This window comes from Rattus norvegicus, chromosome 20 (genome assembly GCF_036323735.1).
Source record: "Rattus norvegicus strain BN/NHsdMcwi chromosome 20, GRCr8, whole genome shotgun sequence".
Classification (NCBI taxonomy): domain Eukaryota; kingdom Metazoa; phylum Chordata; class Mammalia; order Rodentia; family Muridae; genus Rattus; species Rattus norvegicus.
Window position 1 is genome coordinate 23,189,889 of NC_086038.1, and position 20,628 is coordinate 23,210,516.

At 39.0% G+C, this 20,628-nt stretch overlaps 1 pseudogene; it reads left to right on the plus strand.

The window, feature by feature from the left end:
* The first annotated feature begins 6,000 nt into the window (after nt 1–6,000).
* Nucleotides 6,001–6,121, plus strand: LOC120099036 (U2 spliceosomal RNA; annotated as a pseudogene).
* The last annotated feature ends 14,507 nt before the right edge of the window (nt 6,122–20,628 follow it).

A 20,628-nucleotide genomic window follows, 5' to 3' on the forward strand; every position in this document is an offset into this window, starting at 1 on the left:
GATTTCAGGATTTGTGAACAGTTCTGGGGTCTTTCAACTGCTCTAGTCTCTCTTGTCTGGTATGTGAATTACTGTACCGTACAGTTAGAAACTGGTTCACTCTGAGTTCAGATGCTCACAGTGTGAAATAAATGATTAATTTTAAATGCTTAGTGCAACAAAGTAATGGATAGAATATCATTAGTAATAATTATATTGGTTAATTGGTAAAATAATATCATTTTGAATTATTAAAGTATATAATTGAATTAACTTATCTTCGATGGTACTACAAAGATGTTGAAAATATGTCTAAGGGCCTGCAGAGATGGCTAAGTCAATACAGTTCTTGCCAGGCAGGCATGAGAACCTGAGTTTGAATTCTCAGATAGATGTTCATGCTGTGCACAGTGGAACATGTCCATTATCCCGACCCCCATGAATTGACTACAAGAGGCACCCTGCAGCTTTATACCAGCAAGCCTAGCTTAGTTCATAAGTTCCAGGTTCAGTGTGAGATCCTGTATTCAAAAATAAGGTGACAGATATCAAATGCTGAAACTCTGGGCTCCACGTGTAGTTCCTATGTACATGTTTATCTTTATAAACACACGCATATATGTGAGCATATACACCACAAAACAACATGTGTCAAAAAAATCTATGATGCTGATATAGGCAGGCACTATATTACACAGTGACTATCAGAAGGCTCTCTGTCCTTGCAAACTAAACTATTCCTGATTATAGGTTAAAGTATAAGGCTGATCGGGGCAAAAAAAAAAAAAAAAAAAAAGGTAAATAGCAGAAAGCATGGATTCCCAATGTCTGCCTTGATGTGCTTGTGCTCTGAGGGGAAAAGGAGGGAGGATGGAGGGAAGGATTGTGGGAGAGGGGTGACCAGGATGGAGGCAGTGGGCAGAATGTAAAGTGAATAAGGAGAAAGGAACTAATAAAAAAAACCCAAGCAAATAAACAAATCAGAAAAGATCTATATTGTGAATGACTTTTACAGAAAGCAGTGCTAACAATGGAGTGCACCTGGAGTGTCTCTACTAATTCCTAGATTCCTTTCCATGTTTGTTTTCTTGGACCAAATGAAGCAGTAAAGACAATAGAAGAAAAGGTTTCTGTTAGAGTGCCAGAGTCAAAGGAGCGAAGTAGAACATGAAGACAATAGAAGCCAGGATAACTTGGGTGATTCTCTATGTCTGGGCTTCGACCGCCTTCACTTAGCTCCTGGAAATCAGTGATTCTATGGGGAAATGTTCCACTCTGAAGCTACAGAGCCCATGTCCTAAAAGCTCATTCTGTTTTTTTGCAAATGTGGCTTGATGTTCCCAAGAGAGTTTCACCGCACCGTATCTGCTCCAGTAAATGTATCTTATAACATAATATTAAATCCAAAACCATTTGAGCTGCATAATATTACCATCAATATTTTGTCAGCAAGAAGAGTGATTTTTTTTCAACTTTCCCATTACATGAGAAAGGAAAGCTATCTATTCAATGCATCATAGCGGTGCTTATGTAAAGCAGATATTTTGCAAATGTCAACAATTTTCCTCTGCATCTCTAGGCAATCAAGGACTTACAGAAAATAAACAGAGCACAAACAGAATTCACTTTTATGGTGTATACATGGACTATATAATCAAACGTATTTTCATGAGCTGTGCTCAGCCAGACCTATTCCCAACAACTTTTTAAAGGTCTACTACAGTATGTCTCTCTGACATTCCTATTCATGACTCTCCCTAAACTGGCCAGAACTATCCCACATCTCACATTTAGGGTCCAGCCTTGTCCAGCTAAGACTGCCTGTACCATAAACTAACCTTTATACTTCCGCCAGGAACTTTGTGCCTGTTTCAATCCACAGGACCCTTCTGTGCCTCATTCGACTTCTCCATATGGCCAGACAACCCATCTCCTTCTTCAGGATTACAGAGAGTCCAGTTGACCTCCCCACAACTCTTCTCTCCAGTTGTCTGATCTAGCCCTGGATCCACACTCAGAGCTTAACCTAGTCTAAGCTCACCTGCCTATATGGTAACAAATCTCTAGGTTCCTCCCAGACACTGTCTACGTATCTCCCAACTTACAGTACAGGTCCTTCCCACACCACATCAAAACTTTCCCACACTCTCTAGTCTGCCTCCAGGTACACGAACCTCATCCCCTCTGTCTACCTGCATTAATTTCACCCACGTCATTTCCAAATTCTATATCCAACTTAGCTGTTCCTCCTCTCCTTTCCCTCTACCTTCTCAGTCCATATCCTAACCTAAAAATTACAAAAGAATTCTGCACATCCAGATTTCATTACAAAAATTATCAACGATATTAAAGATCAAGACAGGGTCTTATGAGCAAAACCTTTTAGTCTTATAGAAATACTTTCAGAGAGAATTACCTATATGAACGTGAGGACATAGAAATTAAGAGAACACCTCATGAACATGCCTAAATACAAACAAAAACTCAAGGACTTTAAAAGACACAAAGAAACCACTCAAGGAAATTAAAGAGAATTAGCTTTAGGGGAGTAAATGCCTGAGAGATGACCAAAAAAGCACAAACATACTACTGGTGGAAATGAAGAAGGCACTGTATGGATTGATAGCTGAGTAGTATTACATTGTGTGAATGAACCACCATTTCTGTATCCATTCTTCTGTTGTCAGACACCTGGATCAGTTCCAGCTTTGGCTCTCCCAAATAAGGCTGCTATCAACATAGTGGAACATGTGCCCCTGTGGGCTGGTGGGGCATCTTTTGGGTATATGCCAAGGGGTGGTATAGCTGGATCTTCAGGTAGATCTGTTTCCAATTTTCCGGGAAACCCCCAGATTGATTTGCAGAGTGGTTGTAACAGTTTGCAATCTCTCCAGCAGTGGAGGAATGTTCCTCTCTCTATATCCTCTCTAACATGGGCTGTCACCTGAGTTTGTGATCTTAGCTGTTCTGATTGGTGTAAGGTAGAATCTCATTTCAATTTGCATTTTCCTAGTAATTAAGGACTTTGAACATTTCTTTAAGTGCTCTTCAGCCATTCGAGATTCTTCTGTTGTGAATTCTCTATTTAGTTCTCAACCCTATTTTTTGATTTGGTTGTTTGGTTTTCTGAAGTTAGCTTCTTGAGTTCTTTATATATACCAAAAAAAAATACACATTCCATTCAACAGCACATGGAAACTTTTCTAAAATTGACCACAGCATAGGACACAAAACAACATTTACAAAAACCAAAACAAGACAAAACGAAAAAATCCAAAAGTGAAATAACTTCTTGTTTTTCATATGACCACAATAAAATAAAATATAAAACTGACAGCAAACAAATATCTAGTAAATCCATAAACCCATGAACATTAAACAACTCATTACTAAATAATGAATGTGCCAGACAAAGAAACCAAGAAATAAATAACAAATTTCCTGGAAGTAAATGGAAACGAAAATACAGTAAACAAAGCCTCTGGGACACAGTGAAAGTAGTTCTATTAGGGAAATTAATAACAGTAGATACCTACATTAACAATAAAGAATCTACAAAGATCTCAAATCAATAACTTAATGAAGCAACTCAAAAAAATTGGAAAAACAAGAATGGCCGAAATGGTGACTGAAAATTTCATAACATTAACTGTTTACCTAAAAATAAAAATGCAAGTATAAATACATGCATATAGTTTAAATAAAAGTGTCTCATCTGGGCTATTTTGTCAAAGAGCCAAAGACTGCCTATCAAAATATACAAGAATCCCTCTTTTCATTTGTTGGTAAGCATTTTCTAAGAGCTGCCCAAAACACACAGGCTCTTTGTGTTGTTTTAAGTTGCCCTCCTAGAGTTTGAAGGTAAATTCCAACTGCTGCTAACACCATGTACCCCAGAGCTTGGAAGTGCCTGAGCTAGAACAGGCCTGAGTAACTCCGCCCTGCGAACCAACTCTCATGGTTTTAGAAGATGGCTCTGAATATTTACAAAGGCGACCAACAGTTCCACCCAGCCATGAGCTACACGGATGACCAGTCAGGCAGCTAACATTAAATGTGCAGTAGTAGTACACATACTTTGGTTGCAACCAGCAGTTCTATTATTGAATTTAAGACCCATTTGATAATGACGACGATGATGATGACGACGACGACGACGACGACGACGACGACGACGACGACGACGACTACGAGGACGATGAAATCAGGACTAATACTGAATACCTAGTCAACTACCCAGAGCTAGTGGAGTCATGGATATTGAAGGAGGAACTGTAGCTAAGGAAACTTCTCTTTCAGCAGATGAGGATCACTTAAGGAAACCACAATCAATCAAACTACAGATTTGTGGATCCCAGACTCAGTAGACACATCTATAAAATAACTCTAGCACCTAATTCTCATGAAACTTAGCAAAGGAGAGGCCAGAACAATTGTAAGAGCCTGATAATGATAGCATTGGGAGTTTATTGGATAAAATTGTATCTTCTAGTAATGTCAGAAGTGACATCAATCTTACCAACATTACTGTCTAACATGAGCTAAACTATGACGATAATAAACATGATGGTTCAGAAGACATAGGGGAGGAGAACTTACACAGGTGCAAGCCCTGTGTGGAAAGGCCTTTGAGCTATATTAGGTTAAAAACACACATTCATATGTGTGTAAAAAGTAAACCAATATTATAGATGCCATTAAATCTATATTCATTACTACTTTTCAGATCTTTCAGGAACTCCATCTGTCTTCCATATGGTACACTATTTCAGAATCCTACAACTGGCATTCAGGATTCTTCTCTTCTTCCTTGCTAACCCTTTTTCTCTTCTATATTTTTGATAACAGTCAGTCTAACAGGTGTGAGGCAATGTCCCACAATTGGGCTGAATTTGCACTTCCCTGGTAACTACTGATCTTAGTTAGTATATCTACAAGTGCCTTTTGGGTATTTGTACACTTTGTTTCTTCAAACTGTGCTCTTATCTTTTTAAAAAAGAATAGGTATTAAGTTACAATAAGATAATTTTTTATAGTTTTGTTTGAATGCCAAAAGTGATGCAAGAAATAAAAGGAAATAAGGTAGTTTATCCTTTTATATGTAAATAGAAGTGAAATTATATTTATTTGATATATTTATTTATTCTCTAATGTATTTACATTTCACTAGACATTTGTAACTGAGGTATGAGACATAACACTAATTTCAAGGTCCATATCCCATTATAATGTCTGATTACATTACCCTGTTATAATGTCTTGTTTTAATATTATGTTATATACCCCGTTGTAATATTGTTGTCACAGGAGAAATTTTCTGCTCACCTAACATTAAATAACATGCTGCAACATTTTGTGTGGAGTATAACTTAATCCAATAATATTGTGGACCCCAACTTCTCTGGCATACACCTTATGGGAGACAAGGAGATAAGAGAGCCCTTCAGGTGAGAATTTCTCTTCTCCCAGGTTGATCAAGCATTTCTGTACAGAGTGGATTTTATAACAGAATTCTCTGCATATATTTCAAAGTGGTGACTGATATATTAACATAAAAATATCTCGTATCAGGAAAAGCACCAAAATATTTAAAGTGAACAATCTGAAAATCTTGAACGTATGTAAAAGGAGACGTCTTCTTCCACAAAGGTACTTTAATTTATATTCAGAGTTCATTAAACAATTTCTCTGTGGTAATTTCAATTGATATCATTTTCCAATTTGTTATCTAACATTTAAGTTAACATACATATTAGGTAAGCATAGCTAAGCAAGCAAACATAATTAATATAAAATATAACATATAATATGATTAATATAAATAAAAACAAACTTTGAGTTTCAAATGTTCTCCAGTTGCCAGGTTACTAGAAGAAAACTCTTTTCGCAACTTATGCAGTTGAGAATTGTTAAACAGCAGTAGCTAAATGTTATCCTTGCAGCCACATAAAACTACATGATTCATTCATGGTACGTATGCTACAAGTCTTATAAAACCTTGTACTAATCATTAGAATTGTCATCGCTTCTCGGCCTTTTGGCTAAGATCAAGTGTAGAATTGTATAAAGTTTATATATTAGCAATTGTATAGTTATAATCAATGCAGATTGATGCATTGATAAAATCCAGAATTTACATTTTCAATAAAATTTTGTTGAATGTTGGAGATTAAGCCCAGGACTTAATGCATGTTAATTATAGCTGCTTCTATTCAGTAGTACTATTCCTCAAATTTATATTACTATCTCTATATTTCTATTTTCAGATCAATATAGTGTAGTGCATAGTAAAAGTAATAAAAAGCATAACTTTGCTATATAGGAAACACGAATAAAATAATACCATCTACATTTCTATATCACAGATTTATAAAATATTATCTTAAAACAGATAATTCTATGAAATACCACTTTGTAGTACTTTAGATCCACTTAAATACTACCAAATAAAACAGTTCAAATTAAAGATTTTTACAAGAAAAACCAGCATAAAATTTATGTTATTATTTCTTATTATGATAAGCCTGCCTATGACAATCAACTATCATAATTTTATGATCTAAAAATAGAATATGATATGGAGTGTTAATTTGCAATTTATATTAAAATGATATATAGTAAAAAGACACATTCAAAGTAAATGCTGTCCTAGGAAGCTTCTTTTTAGTCATCATAGAATCTCTTTATAGGGAAAGGAAAACTAAAAGTTATCTTTGTCAAGAGAAATTGTTTTGTTTTGCCTCTGAAATAGGCATGATAAAATGGGGATCAGCTCTGGCAATCTTCTTTGCAGGGTGTGGCCTCTGATACATAGATATTTCTCATGGAAGGAAGATAGACCAGCCAAGGAAAATGCCTTTCAGGAATATAATGAAGGACTTTCTTTTGTGGTTTTTCAAAGTAGAATCTGCAGTAGTGACTTTTCCCAGGAACTAACTACTCTCAGTGATACTTTAGGACCATCAATTCTCTGAATGTCAGAAAGAGTTCTCATAACCATCCTGGCATATGAAGCCTCATACAGTATTTCCAAGTATTGTTCAAGTTTAGGGATAAATGCCTACAGTACAACTCACGTGGGATTTATTAAGCAAGCTCCCATTGTAAGCCCACTCTAGAGGATTTGATTTTTAAGATTTTCTATAAAGCCATTGAACAGAGAAAACCTAATATCTAAAACCTAGAACAGAATTTAAAATGTCAATGGCAGCTGAAATCTTCAGCAATTCTAGTTTTATCATGCAATGTGAAATTGAAATTTTAAATATGGTTCATTTCACTTAACGATATAGAAAAGATCTGCAAGAAAATTTTGAAAACAATGAAGTAATTTTATGTATGAAGGGAAACAATGTAAGGATTTTGGAAGCCTAGCAAAGCTCTTTCATCTCTATTAAATGGATATATTGAATGCACTTTTATGTTATCATCAATTTTTATTGGGATACTTGAAAATAAAAGTATAGCAAAATAGCTAGCTACCATTATAATTTAGTTTCTAGGTTAAATTTTCATTTCAACTAGAGATAGCTCCTTTCACACAGTTCTGAATATGTAGCAAAGCGTGTGGCTCCTCAGTTAAATAATTGATGTTTTAATTACCACAAACTATTTTTCCAAGGAGAATTTTTATTGGACTTTATATATTTTGTTTATAAAACAGTTGTACGTCTAATAAGTAAAGTTATGAAAGCAAAACTGAAAAAGTAGATTTTCATTAACTATATGCTCGAGGGGATTTTCATCTCCTGGACCACCGTGAATTTTATTTCTAGGAAGTTTTAATAATGGAAATGCAAAATTAGGCATTAACCTTTAAATCTGGTGATTCCTTTGCAGAAGATGGGATGTTTACACTTTAAACTCTTACTAGGGATAGGTAAATTTTAGAAAAAAATTGAATAGTTCTGTCAGGACATAACACATATCTATATATCTATGTGGCACATATCTGTAGTCTCAGTGCTCAGAAAGCAGAAGCAGGGAGATCAGGAGATGGACACAAGCCCATTTACAGGAAATGCTGTTCTATGTGTTTTATCTTGCTCTATGCCAGCTATGCTGATAGTTTTCAAGAAAATGTGTATCTTTGGTAGACTCAAAACACAAATTGGGGAATGAACCTAGGGGTATACAAGAACTCACAAATATGTAGCCTGGCAAGTCAGTTGGAAAGTTCCCTGGAAATCCATAGATATCTACTGTTGAAACATCTCCATGCATTAACCTAACCAGCCAGTGCCCAGGAAGACTGGGTCTTCCATCAAGATGAATTTGCGATGATAGAGCTCATGTGTGTGACATTCTTACTGCCTGTTTTCTCCCTGTGGACTGTCCAAAACAAGTAGTAAACTTCATCTGGGAACTATCTGATGGGCCTGGCACTAGAACATTCATTTCATGTCATGAGTGACCACTCCCAAATCAAGACTCAAGTCAAATTCCCTGTACTGTAAATTTTCTTTTTTAAAATCAATTCATTATTTTATTTATTTACCTCCCAAATCATTCCACCCTTCTGGTCCTCCCTTGCAGAGCTCTTCCCTGCATCCTGTTTTCCCTTCACATCTGAGAGCTTGCCCCTCTCTGCAGTATCCCTGCATCTTGGGGCATTCAGTCTACAGGATTAGGCACAGCCTCTCCCACTGAGGCCATACAAGGCAACCTTCTGCTGTATTCATGCCTGGAGCCTTGGGCAAACTTCAGTATGCTCTTTGGTTGGTGACTCTGTCTCTGGGAGCTCCCACGGGCCCAGGTTAGATCACACTGTTGGTCATTTTATGGGGTTGCCGTTGGGGTTTAAATCTCAGCTTGCATCCAGACAGAACACATCAAGCCAACATGGTTCCATGTGGAGAGGTTTAATGAGAGAAGAAGAGTAGAAGGGGGCCAGTAGAAGAGGCTAGCCCTGGGCACATGGGGGGAGGGGGATGGGGAGAGAATGGACAGGGACAAAGAGCAGAGAAGAAAAGAACAAAGAGAGAACAAGAGAGGAGTAAGGAGGGGGCAAGTAGCACCCTTTACAGTCAGGCACAGTTGGTTGTTGCCAGACAACTGTGGGGTGGAGCTTAGAAAGAATACCAATATTCCCCCATTTTGATTTAATTAAAAAAGAAAAATTAGAGGCGATGGTGGAGCAAGAATATGGTCATCATGATCTCTGACTACTTCCTGCTTGCTTTGGGATGAAGAGTCTCTAGGGAACCTAGAAAAATGAGTGTGGGATGTTTGTTCAGTCTTAGGAGGTGGCTGCTTCCTAGTTTGTCCGGCGTCTGTGGAAACAACTGAGGACAGGTCAGAAGGAACAGGTCCAATAGAAGCATCTGTGTCTGTGAGAGGAGATTGGAACATCTGGAGGTCACTTCTCTCGAGCTGTCCTGGGTGTAGTGAGTACCTGAAATTGACAAGATATTGGAACACACACACACACACACACACACACACACACACACACACACGAAGAATAAGATTAAGCATGTTTGGAAGAAAATAAATCATTTTTCTTAGATGTAAATTTGAAACCCAGAGGAATCCAACCTTTGGAATAGTAAGTGGGAACTTTAGGCAGATGTACTTATCTGGGTGGAGTTGAACTGATCCATGAGAGGTAGGTCTGAGTGGGTTTCCTGTAGCTTATACGTTTATAAAAGAGATAACATGAGTTAACAACATGAGCATTCATTAAGATAAGCTTTTTGTGGAGCAGAAGGAAGAATTTGTCCTATATAACATGTCCTGGATGTCCTAAAACAGTTTGCCAGGACAAAAAGACAGAGAGGGAAAGCAGTTTCCAAAGGAAACAGCATGCCCATATTAGTAACTTGGCTTACTAGAAGAAGGAGAAGGTCTGTAGGCAAGCTTGAGTTTAGGCAAACGGGTAGAGCAAAATAGAGGCTCCCAACTTAGCTAGAAGATTCCTTCCCAATAAGGGGATAAGGCATATTGGTACTACCAAAAAGGAATAGGTGAGAAGTACACCCCTAAAATGCAGCTAAGCAATGGGCTTTGGTGAGGAAGGTAAGATTGCCCCCTACCCTGACAATGGAGAAACAGGAGAAGATAAGTGGGTCCCCAAAATTCTTTTAGGACCGAGTAAGTTGCTTCAGTGTGCAAGAGGAAGGAGATAGGCTACACACATACCATGATAGTTACCCAGGGCTCCCTGCTGGTAATGGCAGTGGTCAGGTCCAGGGAACTCAGGCCCCTTCAGTTGTCCATAGCGAAGCCTAGGGGATCAACTGGAAGATTATCTAGACATGATGTCCTCCTGTCCTGTACAGCATGAGGGCAATTGATAGCCCAGTGTCGCTCTTGATGGCCCCTAGAGCATAGCCCCTTGACTTGTAGAAGTTAGGGCAAACCCTTGTCCAATGACCTGTTGACCACATCTGTACCAGGAGCCTGGTGGTCTCTTAGCCTTAAAAGAGCAGGAGTTCTGGGCAGTGGCTGAGGCTGGTTGGATAGCCTTTGCCAACACCTGGTATTTTAGTCTGCCAGCCTTCTCATCTCTTCTCATGGTACACCTTAAAGGCCAGCACCAAAACTTCTGCCTGTGGAGTTAGAGGAACCTTTCTAGCTTTTTAAGTTTATTCTTTACATCAAGGTAGCTCTGGGAAAAGGAGTAGGTTATCAGAAGTTGCTTACCTTCTGGGTTTTCAGGATTCAAATTAATGTATTGCAAAAAAGCCTTGGTACGGCATTCTAAAAGTTAGGATGGGTTTTCTTGTTTTTCCTAAATGACATATATATATATATATATATATATATATACACACATATACATATATACATATATATGCATATATATACATATATATGCATATACATACATATACATATTCACTGGTTTTAAGGTTGCCCTGTTCCCAAACTCACTGGTGTTCCTCAGGAAGTAAGGATCATATGTCAAGACAGGGTAGGAATGAAAAATCTGCAAATCTGCAGAGCAAGGGAGAGGCACGAGCGTATGTGCATAGCCATACAGAGCTGAGGCACTGGTGTGTAGAGCCGAGGCACTGGCATGTGCAGCTGAGGCACTGGCATGCGGGTGGCAGCCTAAGCACTGGAAAAGACAGCGTAAAAGCTGTTTTTCTCGAGGCTGTTGCAGGCTGAGCACAGGAGCAAAATCCTGGAGAGAAAGAGATAGCATGCTTGCATTCGAGTCTTAGCAAACAGAATACCTGGTGGGATGCAAGGGGTGGGGCCCGACTCAATTTTCCTGCTGCTGTGAACCAGGGGCAGGTAGCATGTGCAGCAGCAGGCAGACAACAGAAGCCCTGCATGAGAGTGTGCCAAGTGTAGGGGTTGCGTGCGTGTAGCAAAGCAGGTCTCACAGACAGACTCCCTGGCAAACTCAAGGGCAAGGGCCAGACCTGCTTTTCCTGCTGCTGCGAACCAGGGGCTGCACAGGTACAGCATCTATGAGGAAGGGAAGAGGGGGAGACCTGGGGCCAGGCAGAAATATTATTTTCTGCTTAGTATAAATTAGACCAAAACATCTCCAGAAATAGGGTCGGGCAGCAAAGCCCAATATACCTGTGGGTGAGAATAGGGATTATTAATTGCCCCTACCATTGTTGGGGCTACATTCAGAGCTGGTGCTCCTAAGCCAGAGAGAAGTTTACCCAGGCCTGGCCTGGCATTTTAAACTGTCTCAAAAAGAGGGAAGAAAAATCTCATCTGACAGAAAAGGTCCTAGAATGAGAGTCAATGAAAGGATCCATCTCTAGGGGCAGCACAGGTAGGTCCAAGCTCAAGGTGCTCCCCTGAGACCGTATGCACATCATGGAAAGTCAAGCTCTGAGGTAAAGAAAGCACACAGAGGACCGCTCACCAGCACACGTGCTCTCATTGGCAGGCATCTGCAAGCAAGGCATCATGGCAATGGGGAAGCCTGCTGGACTGACCAGTCAGTACCCAGGATACAGGTTACCTCAGCAGGATGCCACAGGAAGCAGAAACACAGAGAGTGGTTAGAGCAAAGATAATGAATGCTTGGACATAAAGAAACTCCATTTACCAGACTGCTGGCAGTAATTGTGAAGATCCCATAAAATTGAGGAATTTAGAGTACCATTATGCAGCCATTTTGAACCATTATCTAATGAATACCGTGTCCAAACATTATAGCAAGGGTGTATGAGTTTGATGTCCTCAGGTGAGGCGTTAATTTTAAAGTTTCGAAAGCCTCCAAAAGACATCCTAATGGGGAATTTGGGGGTACATTCGAAGACCTGAAATTTCCCACTGGAGGAAGTCACCAATTAATTCATACCAGCATCCCAGGAGAAATTCAAGGTAACTCTGCCAGGCCAGGTTTCTCTGAGTAATCACTTAGACTCCTGGAGGCTATAAATGACCAGAGCAGAAGGGGAGGGAGGAACCACTTTCGAGGGAAACTCTGCCCAATAATCGAGGTCCTATCACATACGTTAGCTAAGAGGATTCTCATAATCTCAGAAACTCTGGCCAGGTTTATTTGGGCAATTGGGGTCCTCCGTGCCAACCAGAATAGACCTACCAATCTGCTAGTGTTTTTGCAGAAATTATAGCTGCAGTTTGGTATCAGGATCAGTAGGACCATGTGGTTGGGGAGGGCCTGTCTAAGCTGTAACCTGTTCACCACGTGGTGAACCTCAGAGGGCAGTGGCTCACACAGACATGTGGACCAGCTGAAGCAGTAACTCATGTGGTAGAAGTCCTGAGCCCCATGCAGCCAGCAAGTGGCAGTGTCCATGGCACAGTGGAGGCCTAGAAGACATGGGGATCCAATATGGATGGTGTGAGCCATGGCGGTGGATATAACAGCAGGACACACACGATCGGGTGGTGCACATGGACGCAGTGTGAGTCTCTATCCCACCATAACCCTGTGTGAGCACATGGCCCAGGGTGGACTGCAGGTAATGGAGTGGGAGTGCACAGCTCTTTCCTTCCCCACCACTGCTCCGAGGCCACTCAAGTGGACCTAGGGTGGGTGGTGGAGGCACACAGTGGGAAGGGTCTATCTTCCATCTCATGGTGGGCGGTGGGGTGCCAGGCCATGTAGGCACAGGGAGATCAATCACCACGTATAGGTCACCAATGTTGGACTTTAAATCTCGGCTTGCTTCCAGGACAGAGCACACCAAGCCAACATGGTCCCACATGGAGAGGTTTAATGAGAGAAGAGTAGTAGAAGGGGGAGAAGTAGAGGAGGCCAGCCATGGGCATGTGGAGGGGAGGGGGGGTATATGGGGAGAGAATGGACAGGGACAAAGAGGGCACGAAAGCAGAGAAGAGAAGAACAAAGGGAAAGCAAGAGAGGAATAAGAGGGACACAGTATAGTCAGGCACAGCTGGCTGTTGCCAGGAACTGTGGGGGTGGAGCTTAGACAGAATACCAACAGTTGCCATCCCCTTCAGTTCCTACTATCCTTTTCCTAAATCTTCTCTAGGGGTCCTTGACCTCCTTCCAACGCTTGGCTGTGAGTATTTGCATCCATCTCATTCAGCTGCTAGTAGAGCCTCTCAGAGGACAGTCATGGTAAGCTCCAGTCTGCAAGCACAACATAGCATCAAGGATTGTTGCCTGCCCATGGGATGAAGTACATGTTGGATAATTCACTGGTCCGCCATTTCTTCAGTCTCGCCTCCATTTTTGTTCCTTCACTTCTTTTAGACAGGAACAATTTTTGGATGAAAAGTTTTGTGGCTGGATTGGTATCCCCATCCCTCCATTAAGGGTGTTGTCCGACTACTGGGGTGGTCTTTATAGGTACCATCTTCTCATTCTTAGGGACTTTGGCTAAGGTCACCCACATTGAATCATAGGAGCCTCCCCATCCCAGACCTCTGGGACTATCTAGAGGTTCCCTCAGCCCCCATCCCAACCTGTCTTCCCCCATACCTTATCGTACACCCTTTCTTTTCATCTTCTCCCTCCTCTTTCCTACCCATGTCTCTCCCTCCCTCTGCCTTCCATGATTATTTTGTTTCCCCTTCTAAGTGGGATTGAAGCATCCTCACTTGAGCCTTCCTTCTTAACGTCTTTGGGTCTGTAGGATATATTATGGATATTTTGTACTTTTTGGCTAATATCCACTTATCAGTGAGTACATATCATACACATCCATTTGTGTCTAGGTTTTGTACTCAGGATGATATTTTCTAGCTCCATCCATTTGTCTGCAAATTTCATGATGTCCTCATTTTTAATAGCTGAATAGTATTTCATTGTGCAAATGAATCCCATTTTCTATGTCTATTCTTATGCTGAGGGACATCTAGGATGCTTCCATTTTCTGGCTATTGAAATAAGGCTGCCATGACCATAGTAGAGCATGTGTCCTTGTGATATGGTGGAGCATCTTTTGGATATATGCCCAAGAGTGCTGTAGCTAGATGTTCAGGTAGACCTCAAGCTGCACTACAGAGCAATAGTGATAGAAACGGCATTGTCCTGCTACATAAGCAAATAAGTTGATCAGTGGAACAGAATAAAAGATGCAGAAATAAACCCATACAACTATGGACACTTGATTTTTGATCTAGAAGCCAAAACCATACAATGGAAAAAAGAAGGCATCGTCATCAAATAGTGCTGGTCTAGCTGGCATATCATCTAACTGATTTAACTGGTTTAATAGGTATAGAAATACAAATTTGTCTATATTTATTACTCTGCACAAAGCTCAAGTCCAAGTGGTTCAATGACCTCAACATAAAACCAGATACACTGAATCTAATGGAAGAGAAAATGGGAAATAGCCTTGAACACATTGGTGCAGAAGAAAACTTCTTAAATAGAATACCAATGTCTCATGCATATATATTTTCCTGAGAGGAATTAAAACTATTTCATATACTCTACATTTGGAAAAGATATAATGTAACATTCGATCCATCATATACTTCATAATGATTTACCTAGGTAGTTAACATAGCCATAAACTTATCTGCATCGTTTCTCTTTTCTTTTGCTTTGCCTTCTGAAATATGGTTTCCTTAAGTAGCCAAGGTTACATTATGTGATTAGCTCTGCCTTATGAATCTTATCATTTCTGATAAAGAAGTTTTTTTTAAATCCTACAATGAGATAAAAGATGCATGGTTGTAAATTATATTTGGCCTGGCTTGCCCTGGTGCAGCAGACTTCACTCCTGTCCGACTGTATCAGTGGCTTCCCAAAGCTTTCCCATCCTCCCTGCCTCCCTCCTCTTCCTCTCTCATCACCACTGCCCCATACTTCTGTGAGCCCAACCATTTTAATTTGCACACGTGAGCAGATCTTGTGGTGTTGGAGAGAGTGTAAGTCACATGGTGAGAGGAAAAGCAAACCATGTGACTGTAACAGAAAATAATAGAGAAATGGCTTTAAAAATCCTTAAAGTATAGCAACTTCCAGACACTATCATTCTACTGAGATTATTCCCCAGAGAACTAAGATCTATGTGCCAGGGAGACACACCTGTATTTGTACACATAACCCTAGCTTTTTATGAGAGCTAGGATACTAATTCGAACAAACTGTTTATCATTGGGAGAGTCAATAGAAAAAGGAATAAATGTGGATCTGTGACATGTCCACACATATATGTAGTAAACAGTATTCAATTATTCAGAACCATAGATGTTGTTATTTTTGACAACACATATGGGCCTCTGTGTCAGACTATATTGTGAAGTAAATCAGGAACAAAACGTCTAAGCATTTGTTCAGATTATTATCTGATGTGTTCTACTTTCCAGGTCTGGTTAACAATAAACTCTTACATTTTATATTTCTCTGACTTAATTTCTTACCAGCTCAAAAATCATAATCATATTTTCTGTGGATCCTTGAACGTATTTAGGATGCTTGCTTTAAAGCCCATATCTGTTCATTTGCATGTATGCTTTAACATGCACTGACTTACATTTGTTTCATTTTTATTGTTATTAGTCCAATTTATTTTACTTTTTGTGTACCTCATAAAAAAGGTTGCAACCCCATAAGAACAACAATACCAACCAACCAGAGCTCCCAGGGACTAAACCACCATCCAAAGAGTACACATGGACAGACATATGTATCAGAGGATGGTCTTGTTGGGCAGCAATGGGAGGAGAAGCCCTTGGTCTTGCCATGTCTGGACCCCTCAGTGTAGGGGAATGTCAGGGCAGGGAGGCAGGAAAGGGTAGGTGCAAGCAGGGGAGGAGGGATGGGATAGGGGGTTTAGGGACACTAAACCTGGAAAGGGGATACCATTTGAAATGTAAATAAAAAATCCAATAAAAAAAAGAAAAACAAAGCCAACTTGTAATGTAGTAAGGACTCAGAAAATGGTTGTTTGGTTCATACCAAAGCAGTCTAAAAGAACCCACTATATTTAGTACTTTGGTATACTAACACATTAAAAACATGATCAAAGCATCGAGAGAAGTCTTGGGACTTAGAGCTTACGCTCTTGTAGAAGATCCAGATTTGGTTTCTATCACCCACACCATGGCTCACACTGGAAATATAGTTTCAGGAAATATGATGCTTCTGGCCTCTCCAGGCACTGCACACAAGTGGGGCACACACAAGGGGCCAAGTACCCATCTGCAAACTAAAACATATAAATTCATTTTTCAAAAAATGACTAAAAGCATTATAGTTAATGTTTAATTATCACAGCATTTGTGATTGAGTGTAAGGCATGCCTCATCATCTATACATCTATATATGTTATATGTGTGTTTATAACTACATCTATAACATGTATAACATGTATGTGTTAGTGAAGCATAAATATTTTGACTCCTTAGTAAATCAAATTGAAGTAGCTTCACAATCTCTGCTGTATCTAAAATATTTGCGAATATATTTTTTACAAAGTCACGTCTGCTTCCCTTCTGTGGCACAGAAACTGGAGAACAGTGTTAATTCAATAAAGAACTTTAAATGACCTTACACTGTGGTATAAAGTTGCTTTACTTTGGCTGATACATCAGTCATCTTTAACATTAATAATATCTCAAAAAGCATTTCTCAGGACACTGCTTAAGGGAAGAGAAGTTCAATTAGATTTAATGGTACATTAAGTAATAGACCTTATTTTTGCTCAAATGAATTAGATTGAGAATAAGGATACAAAGCAAATTTATTGAAGTTGCTTCTTTCATTTAAGATGGTAGCAAAACAATACTCTTGGTAAATATTTAGAAATAAATGATGTGAAACTAGAATGTTGTCTTTAAAATGAAGCAGAAATTATGAGGAAGAAATTATGAAACAGTCATAAATTCACCTCGGAAGATAGACATAGTGACTAAATTTCAATTAAAGATAAAACATGTACTGTTTGCTATAAACTTCACAGACAGTACAAATGTGCACGTGTGTGTATCTGTTTGTGTGCATGTATGTGGCATTTATATGTACATGTTTGTGTGTTCATTTGTACATACATGTCCATATGTGAGAGTGTGTCTTTGTATAAGCTTGTGTGTGCAGTATAGACTTATATATCTTACTATCATCTTTCAAATACTATGGGAAAACAACTGTTTGCATAATATTTGCATTGTGTTAAATATTAAAGTAATAAGTTGATTTACCCCAAATGGAATGCATAATGGTCTAAAAATGCCACAGCTCCAACTGTGATATTTAAGCATCCATGTGTGGTGGTCACAGTGGGAATGCTCTGGAACCAATCTTCCAAAGGTGCCTACCTAGGGGATACTTTACACAGATCTTAGAGGTACATTTTAGGAATTCTCAGTGATGGCAAAACACTGCACACTTAATTTTATTTTTCCTAAGCTGTCTGTATAGCCTTTCATGCAGAAAATGTTGTTGGAAAAGGGCATCTGGTACAAGGGAGAATATTGCAAGGTGGGAACCAGAACTGGTACCTTTTTATTTCTGTGACCTTGATTCCTCATCTGTCAAGTCAATTCTGCTGAGGCCCTTGAAGGGTTGTAATTATGAATTGTCCCTAAAGCACTGCCTACTGTGAGGTCAACTGAGCACAAAGAGGAAACACCTTGAAGACCTTTATTGCTGCTCCTCAAATAAAGCAGGAGTTGGGTGGAGCATTCTGGAAAAGAAGCAATCCCTTCCTGTGGCTTCAAATGACTTTGGCATTAAGTTCTCTCTTAGAGAATGTTAACAACTACTTTTAGAGAAACCACCCTGGCAAAGGCATGGCTGCTAGGTCCACCCAATGATGTCATGCTGAGTACTCTGCATAAGCTGCTTACATGGACAAAACTAGGACATTTTTCTTTAAAAGCAGACTTGGAACTGGTGAGACACAGATTTTTAAAAGTAAAAACATGACATAAATGATCAAATTATATCTTAATAAATATGACACCTTGAATTTGTAAGAGAGAGAGGAGGGTACTTTGGGAGAAATTAGAGGGAAGAAAGGGGAGGGAAGAATTTTGTAATTAGATTATAATTACAGAAATTACTGTATAAAATTGAGAGAAAATTACCTGAAAAAACTTTGATTTTAATAACTAATCTTCATCTTAATTGAACACATTATAGGCTTTATTTATTATGCAAGCAGGAGTGAATGGGTGAACACATTCATGCAACTCACCATTTTGATTTATAGAGCATTTAGACTTTGATATTTTTAGTGTGTGGTTCTCTAATTAACTGCTATGTCCTACAATCTGTTCATCAATATGACTTTAATAAACTGCATAAACATTTTCATTCTGATGTTTACCTGGATAACAGTGTAAATCTTAATGCCATTTTCCTACTTTTCACAATGCAATCGTCTGCACCCATGAATGAGGGAGCACATGTGTAGTTAAGACTCAAGTACAGAAGGATGAAAACCAGGTTTAAAACATGTATAGTGGTAGAGAAAGTAGGAAAATATATTTTCCAATATTCTACAAATAAAAATAAGCTATGTACATTAAGATCAGATGAAACAGCCATAACTCACCACCCGAGGCCCCTGTGATGATACGCATGATGGTAATTAAGTTTATTGCCAATGTTTTGGTCAGTCTAAATTCAACTAAATTCTGAAGTGCAGAATATAAATATTCAGAAAAAGGCACATTAAAATAGATAAGAAAACTATCTTGCTTGATATGTTTATGGGTCTATATTATGGTTTTGGACCGTACAGGCACAGTAATTATCTGAAATAAAGTACCAGGTAAGAGTGAAAAGAGACATTTATATTCTATCCATTCTGGCATGATAAAGTAGTCTACTTTCCATGATACTTAGAGAGCTGTCTTTCTTTTAATTTACTTGATTTTCTCTGTATACCAATCTGGCCTCAAATAACAGAGACACTCCTGGCCCTGCCTCCTAAGTGCTCAGATTAAAGACCATTTGCAATATTCAAACCAGGTGAGAGAAATACTTTCTAATAGCCATCCAAAAGCTTGACTGCCAGAAAAAAATAATTTACCAAAAATTTTTAAACATTTATTTCTTCTTGTATTCAAATAATTTTCACGCCCCTTTGGTTCCCAACAGAAAACCCTTCACAAAACATAAATAGCATAAATAGTTAAGATCACTAGTTAAATTCTAAAAAAAAAAATACAATTTTAAATTAAACTATTGCTGGGTTGTGATTTCATATCTTTAATATTTACTGTAATATAACTTTTTTGTCCTTGCAAATATTATATATGACACTAATTTCTTATCTCTATTGTAAGAGGAAATGGTTTTTATATACACAAAACCCTCAACTTCTCAGGAGGAAGGTCATCCTGATCTACTCAGTAGTTTATTTTCAAATCTAAATATGTGCACGGCAAAGATATTTCTACATTAATGAATAGCTATGCAATCTCCTGTATACTATAAATATTAATAAGCTTTTGATACTTCCCAATATTATTTACATTTTTGTTTCTGTTGTAGCTTTGAGAGAACCCCACAGACTAATGGCTTTCAAAGTTGATGCTAAGGACCATTGTATCAGCATTATGTCTAAACTGAGATACAAACTCTTGGGCCCACCTCTTCCTACTGAGATAGAAATTAGCAAATTCAGGCTGAGGCTAAGGTCTGTGAACAACCAGTAGTAGATCACTACTAGATCACTCGCTGCTTTGGTTTTCTCTACAAGATGAAGCTGGTAGCTTCATGGAAAACAGGCAGCATCTCCAGGGCTCACCATTGTCCTGGTAGAGGAAAAATAGGTTCCAAGATGAGCCAGTTCATTCTAGGTGCAGGGGTAAGATGGTTTCATATCACAGAGGGCTTCATGGTCAGAACATCAAAATCAAATATAATCAAAATTATCTCTCAAGCTAACAAAATGTGATATAAAGAAGATTCAGCCAGATGTGGTAGTATTTGCTTAGCAATTGCTTAGAACACGAAGGAGGCTAAGCCAGGGGGAGTGCTGTACATTGGAGCACAAATAGTGTTCAGCGTTAGAAACCCTCTTGAAAAAAATTGACAAACTTCAGATAGAACCTGAAGCCTAGATGCAATCAAATGATGTGGAAATCCCAAATATCACATGAAAGTTCCAAAGTTCACCGTCTTCCAAAAGGCAAAGCTGTAGTATTGAAAGACTATCATGAACCTCAAAAGCCACAGTTAACAGAAATAGCTGTTATGCACTCAGATTTTGGCAAGCCTGTCAATGCAAAATGCGAGTTAATCTTCTCACAGATCCTGGGGGATAGCCGTCAATA